Consider the following 7,260-nt stretch of genomic DNA (forward strand, 5'->3'; position numbering starts at 1 on the left):
AAACCCTGAAATCAGTAAAAACATTTTAGAAAACACATTTTACCCCTCTAGAAGACTCTGGCATCATCAAAATTCCAGATTCCAGCGGAGATTCCGCCGGAAGGTAGGGATTCCAATGCCGGAATCTAGCCGGGTATTACATTCTTCCCCCCTTTAAGAACATTCGTCTCCGAATGTTCAAACAACCATGCATTCTCAAAACATAGCATCAAGCAACAAGCAAGCAAAACCTAAAAACCTCTCTCTTAAAAGAGAGACACGGGTACTTGACGCGGAACCCTATGGCACAAGCCTCAAACCCACACGCACAAGTAGATATGGAATCCAAAGATCTGATAAACCCACCTCCTATGGCACCCCACACTTAGAGAAGCTGAAACACCAATGATCGAAGGATTTAGATGAGAATCTGACAAACGCCACAACAAGTAGTTGATAAGTTAATCTAGATTCCTGGTGCAATTGATGAAAGCAAATCCTCACTCTCACTCAAAGCAATACACGCCAAAGGCATGAAAATAATTCTGATAATTTGATTCAAAGCTGTCTCTTACAATTGTTTCTTATCCTTATATAGTAAGGAGAAAAACAATTAAAACCCTAAGACACTCTTCTTGGGCCTGACTTAAACACATAAGGCCCAAGCCTAATCACACACTAAAATAACACATAGGTATTAAAACATAAGCCCAAAAACATGGTCCAACACTCTAAAACATAAAAGGTAAAATATGGCCAGAATACAAGCCCAAACAATGTTAAAATAAAACAAGTGTTAAATAATAAAAATGTAGCAAGCCCATCCTATCAATGCTGAATAAATTAGACAGCGCTATTTCCATTACACACCTTAAGCAAGGTGAGTAGCTTAGGTGTGTCTTCAAGCTTCACGAGACATTTGCCAAAGGCAAGCTCAGTCAATTCTTGTGTTACTTGTTCTTGAATGTGTAAGTTCATAGCTGCTTTAAGCTTCTTAGCTTTGCTCCTTGTCACTGGTCCGCTAGGGAGCACCAATGGATCCTTGCTTCCTTGATTCTCATGTGATTGTGCTTGCTGGTTCGTATCATTCCCTCCTTCCTCGAAAAGATTTGTCCTCAAATCTCGAACATGGTCAAAAGGAGACAAGTCAGACACATTAAAGGTAGCACTAACCCCATACTCACCTGGCAAGTCTATTTTATAAGCATTGTCATTGATTCGCTCTAAGACTTGAAATGGACCATCACCACGAGCATCCAGCTTTTTGTTCCTCTGATTTGGAAATCGTTCCTTTCGGAAGTGCACCCAAACCCAATCACCAGGAACAAACACCACTTTCTTCCGTCTCCTATTTGCCCTGTCAGCATACACCTTGTTCCTCTTCTCTATGTTAGACCTAGCCTTCTCATGCAAGGACTTCACCAATTCTGCCTTTTTAGTACCATCTAAGCTAGCAAGCTCATGTAAAGGTAAAGGAACAAGATCAAGTACAGTTAGTGGGTTAAAACCATAAACAAGCTCAAATGGAGAAAACCCCGTAGAAGAATGTATGCTACGGTTATATGCAAACTCAATGAAAGGCAAGCATTCTTCCCAAGTTTTCAAATTCTTACCCACTATAGTTCTGAGTAAGGTACCAAGAGTTCTATTCACCACCTCTGTTTGGCCATCTGTCTGTGGATGACAAGTAGTAGAATATAAGAGTTTTGTACCCAACTTACCCCACAATACTTTCCAAAAGTGCGAAAGGTACTTTGCATCTCTATCTGACACAATTGTCTCTGGCACTCCATGAAGTCGAACCACTTCCCTGAAGAACAAGTAAGCTATATTGATGGCGTCATCAGTTTTATGGCAAGGAATGAAGTGAGCCATCTTGCTAAACTTGTCGACAACAACAAATATGCTATCTCTACCACGCCTAGTCCTAGGTAAGCCAAGCACAAAGTCCATAGAAATATCCATCCAAGGTGAACTAGGAACAGGTAAAGGCATATAAAGACCATGAGGCATAGACTTAGACTTGGCCTGTCTACATGCAATACAAGAAGCACACACTTTCTCAACGTCTTTGCGCATAGAGGGCCAATAAAAATGCTCAAATAAGGTGTCATAAGTCTTATGTACTCCAAAATGCTCCATCAAACCCCCTCAATGAGATTCAAGCACAAGCAAATCACGCATAGAGCATCTGGGCACACACAATTTCGTACCCTTAAACAAGTAACCATCATGCCTATAAAAAGAGTTAAAAGCTCCATGCTCACAAGCCACAAACACATTGCCGAAATCAACATCATTAATGTACAAGTCCTTAACATGCTCAAAACCAAGCAATTTAGAAGTCGCAACATTAATTAAAGCATACCTCCTAGACAAGGCATCTGCAACCACATTGTCTTTCCCATGCTTATACTTAATCACATATGGAAATTGTTCAATAAACTCAACCCACTTACCATGCCTCGTATTCAACTTGCCTTGTCCCTTCAAGTGTTTTAAGGACTCATGATCCGTATGTATCACAAACTCCTTGGACAGGAGATAGTGTTGCCACACGTCCAATGCTCTCACCAAGGCATACAACTCCTTTTCATAGGTTGAATAATTGAGATGTGCTTCGTTCAACTTCTCGCTGAAATAGGCTATTGGTTTCTTCTCTTGCATCAACACAGCCCCAATACCTACGCCAGAAGCATCACACTCATTTTCAAAAGTTTTATCAAAGTTAGGTAAAGATAATAGAGGAGCGGATGTTAACTTCCCTTTTAAGCAGTCAAAAGCTTTCTGTTGCTCCTCTCCCCACTTGAAACCAACTTCCTTTTTAATAATTCCTGTGAGTGGTGCTGCAATCGTAGAGAAATCGCGCACAAACCTCCTGAAAGCTCCTCACATCTGAAATAGATTTAGGAATAGGCCACTCCTTTATAGCTTTCACCTTCTCTTCATCTACCTCAATTCCCTGTGCACTCACAACAAAACCAAGGAAAACAAGTCTATCTATACAAAATGTGCACTTCTTAAGTTTAGCATACAAGCTCTCTTTCCTCAAAACCTGCAGAACCAACCTAACATGCTCAATATGTTCGTCGAGAGACCTACTATAGATCAAGATATCATCAAAGTAAACAACTACAAATTTTCCTAAGTATGCACGCAACACATGATTCATTAGCCTCATAAACGTACTAGGTGCATTGGACAAACCAAAAGGCATAACTAACCATTCAAACAAACCATACTTTGTCTTAAATGCAGTTTTCCATTCATCACCAGGTTTCATCCTAATCTGATGATATCCACTCATAAGATCAATTTTTGTAAAGTACCTGGCACCATGAAGTTCATCCAACATGTCATCTAGCCGAGGTATAGGATGCCTGTATTTCACTGTGATCTTGTTAACTGCTCTACAATCAACACACATTCGCCAAGTGCCATCCTTCTTTGGAACAAGCAGCACAGGAACAGCACATGGACTTAAACTCTCTCTCACCAATCCCTTCTCCATAAGCTCGTCAATTTGCCTTTGCATTTCCTATGTTTCCATTGGATTGCTTCGGTAAGTTGGTCTATTTGGAATGCTAGAACCTCAACGGTGGCAATCCACTAGGTAGCTCATCTGGAAAGACATCAGTGAATTCCTGCATCATAGACTTAAAACTAGAAGGCAAAGTAGAAAGGTTAATATCAGTGTCAGTAAATAAAATCTCCTTATATCTTATAAGCAACACGGGCTGCCCTAAAGAAATAGCACTCTTAACCTCTCTCGCTCTCACATAAAAAGTCTGTTTTGCCCTCCCCTCTTGCATCTTTTCTCTCACCAATGGGCCATTTATAGGTCTTGATCCTTTTTCAGCCTCTTTACCCTCAGATTCACACTTTTCTCTCATGTTTCCCGCAGAACTCAAGCTCTCACTCCCCTTTGTAACCAAGGCCGAAGCCTCCCTCGCCCTCTCCAGCATCTTTATTTGATCAGCATATACCTCTTGAGGAGATAAAGGAGCGAGTATAACCTTCTGTCCTTCATGAATGAAGGAGTACTTGTTATTGAACCCATCATGTTGCACCTTTCTATCATATTGCCACGGTCTACCTAACAACATATGGCTTCCCTGCATAGGTACCACATCACACAAGATCTCATCCTTGTACCTACCAATAGAAAATGGTATAACCACCTGGCGTGTAACCCTAACCTCACCACAATCATTCAACCATTGCAATCTGTATGGCTTAGGGTGTTTAATAGAAGCCAAGCCCAATTTCTCCGCCATATACACACTAGCCACATTTGTGCAACTACCCCCATCAATAATGAGAGTACACACTTTTCCATTAACCAAACACCTAGTGTGAAATATGTTTTCCCGTTGTTCTAGACTTTCTTCCTTAACCTGGATATTCAAAGCACGCCTAGCAACAAGCATCTCACCACGTTCAGCAAGCAACACATTATCAACAAACACATCCGAATTATCAGAGTCAATATGAGCATCAATCAATTCAGTCATATTAGCATCTATCTCATCATCACTATGATCAGAATCAGACACTACACCCCCATCAGCAGTTGCTATCATAACTCTTTTATTAGGACATTGAGATGCAATATGTCCTTTTTCCAAACATTTAAAACATTTTATCTCTCTACTAGGGTTAGAAGAGTTAGAAGTACCTGACGGTTCCTTGTTATTCCCTTGAGAAGGTCCTTTGTTAGTGGGGACCGAATCTTTGCCCCCTTGGATTGGGCTTTTATAATCTTTCTTTTCTCCACTTCTATAGCCTGGAAATCCACCACCACTATTTGAGGACGTGTATGTGAGTTTAAGATTATTTCTGCCCTTGTGTCGCCTTTCTATTTTCATTGCTTTATCAACCATATCCTCCATGGTATTGTATTGGTACATGTCAAGTTCTTCAGCAATGTAATGGTTAAGACCACCTAGAAACCTGGACATCAACATTTGCTCATCCTCCTCAATATGAGCCCTTGCCATCATCATCTCCATCTCCTTGTGGTATTCTTCCACACTCTTTCCTCCTTGCACCAGTCTTGCCAACCTGTTGTACAAATCCCTATAATAGTGCGAAGGAATAAATCTTTGGCGCATCAACTCTTTCAAGTAGTCCCATGGTGGAACTGCCCTTAAGCCCTTATTCCTCCTAGTGGATTTCAATTGATCCCACCAAAAAGAGGCATAACCCGTGAACTCAACGGCGGCGATATGAGACTTCTTCTCCTCGGTATAGTTATGACACTCAAAGATTTGCTCAGTTTTTCTCTCCCATTCAATGTATTCTTCAGCATTGTTATTCCCTTTAAATTCAGGAACTTTGATCTTTATGGAGCTCAAGTCACCGTCAATTGTGTTGGTTTGGTATGTCTCGGTGTCATCATCATTTCTGCCAAGTCTAGCATCTCCACCTCTATTCCACCCTACGCCTGTTCTATTACCTCCATGAACTTCTCCTCTCCCCCTCCCTTGTCCGACATTATCTTCTGTATCATCAACTTCACCTCGAACTTGAGGTTCTCGGACTTGTAGTCTATCGGGGTTAAGAATTCGATGAGCCATTCTCGTAGAAGTAGAAGCCTGTGAGACTTTCAAACTCTCCATACTTACGGTCATCCTCTCAAGAGCCCTACTGAGCCTTTGTAACTCACCACTGACTGACTTCTTAAAGATCTCATAATCGTTACCCATGTCCGATTCACTTTCACCAGTACTATCCACCATATTTTTGTCTTTACTCATCTTACCTTAAATCAACAAAGAACAAAGAAACTAGCAAATATTGTGTTAGAAAAGAAAGCACTCAAGTGTCTGCACACTTACCACTCTTTTGCTGATTCTTCAATTGCACTTCAGAAACTAAGGTCAACCAACTAACCACAAGGTGCGTTTAATGGAACAAAGAAGAAAAACCTAAAGAAAGAAGGATGCACGCAAAAACTAGAAAGAAGACGCTGACAATTTGGAAAGTAACACAAGAACTAGGTGTTGTGCTACTTGAAATATCACCTAGAGTATAGACACAAGCAAATAATACTCCAGCAATGTCAAGGAAATAAAAACAAGCTTAAACCAAAAAAGGAAACTTAGAATTCAAATAAAAACAAATTTGGAAAAATTTGAATTTAATTCACTTCAAAGTAAATTAAATATGGATCGATTAAAATCTACCCAAAAAGGCAAGTATCAAGACCCACAAATAGAAACAGAAAAAAAAAATTAATAGGCAGATTTCTTTTGTCTCCTAATCTGGATTTAACCCAATTCAAAATTCAAACTTCAAAATTGATTCCCATAAACTACAGCAATCAATTGAGATAGGTAAGGAAATTTGGATGAAAAAGGAAGCATATCACAGTTTCGGCCAGATCAAGATAAATATGGCAAAGGCGATATTTTCTTTCTTTTTTTTTTTTTTCGTTTTTTGTCTTTTTGGATTCTGAATATTTTTTTTTTTCAAAAGAGATTATGTGATAATTTATCAAGAAGGTGCAGTCATGGATACAGAAGCTTTCACCGAAATAAACAAGAAAGACAAGGAAAACTAAGAAAAAAAAGAAAAAAACTCTAGATCCTGAGATAAATAAGAATTTACCTCACTTTGGCTCTGATACCAACTGACGCGGAACCCTATGGCACAAGCCTCAAACCCACACGCACAAGTAGATATGGAATCCAAAGATCTGATAAACCCACCTCCTATGGCACCCCACACTTAGAGAAGCTGAAACACCAATGATCGAAGGATTTAGATGAGAATATGACAAACGCCACAACAAGTAGTTGATAAGTTAATCGAGATTCCTGGTGCAATTGATGAAAGCAAATCCTCACTCTCACTCAAAGCAATACACGCCAAAGGCATGAAAATAATTCTGATAATTTGATTCAAAGCTGTCTCTTACAATTGTTTCTTATCCTTATATAGTAAGGAGAAAAACAATTAAAACCCTAAGACACTCTTCTTGGGCCTGACTTAAACACATAAGGCCCAAGCCTAATCACACACTAAAATAACACATAAGTATTAAAACATAAGCCCAAAAACATGGTCCAACACTCTAAAACTTAAAAGGTAAAATATGGCCAGAATACAAGCCCAAACAAAGTTAAAATAAAACAATTGTTAAATAATAAAAATGTAGCAAGCCCATCCTATCAATGCTGAATAAATTAGACAGCGCTATTTCCATTACACACCTTAAGCAAGGTGAGTAGCTTAGGTGTGTCTTCAAGCTTCACGAGACATTTGCCAAAGGCAAGC

At 39.6% G+C, this 7,260-nt stretch overlaps 1 pseudogene; it reads right to left on the reverse strand.

The window, feature by feature from the left end:
• Positions 1-1,122: 1,122 nt before the first annotated feature.
• Positions 1,123-5,600, reverse strand: LOC122722231 (annotated as a pseudogene).
• Positions 5,601-7,260: the final 1,660 nt, after the last annotated feature.

Source organism: Manihot esculenta, chromosome 17, assembly GCF_001659605.2.
Source record: "Manihot esculenta cultivar AM560-2 chromosome 17, M.esculenta_v8, whole genome shotgun sequence".
Classification (NCBI taxonomy): domain Eukaryota; kingdom Viridiplantae; phylum Streptophyta; class Magnoliopsida; order Malpighiales; family Euphorbiaceae; genus Manihot; species Manihot esculenta.